Below are 212 nucleotides of genomic sequence, written 5' to 3'. Positions count from 1 at the left end.
AGAGCCAGACATCCTGGAATGTGAAGTCAAGTGGGCCTTAGAAGCACCACTATGAACAAAGCTAGTGGAGGTGATGGAATTCCAGTTGAGCTATTTCAAATCCTGAAAGATGATGCTGTGAAAGTACTGCACTCAATATGCCCGCAAATTTGGAAAACTCAGCAGTGGTCACAGGACTGGAAAAGGGCAGTTTTCATTCCAATCCCAAAGAA

Source organism: Bison bison, unplaced genomic scaffold (assembly GCF_000754665.1).
Source record: "Bison bison bison isolate TAMUID 2011002044 unplaced genomic scaffold, Bison_UMD1.0 scf7180017864531, whole genome shotgun sequence".
NCBI lineage: Eukaryota > Metazoa > Chordata > Mammalia > Artiodactyla > Bovidae > Bison > Bison bison.
This window is presented reverse-complemented; position numbering follows the sequence as displayed.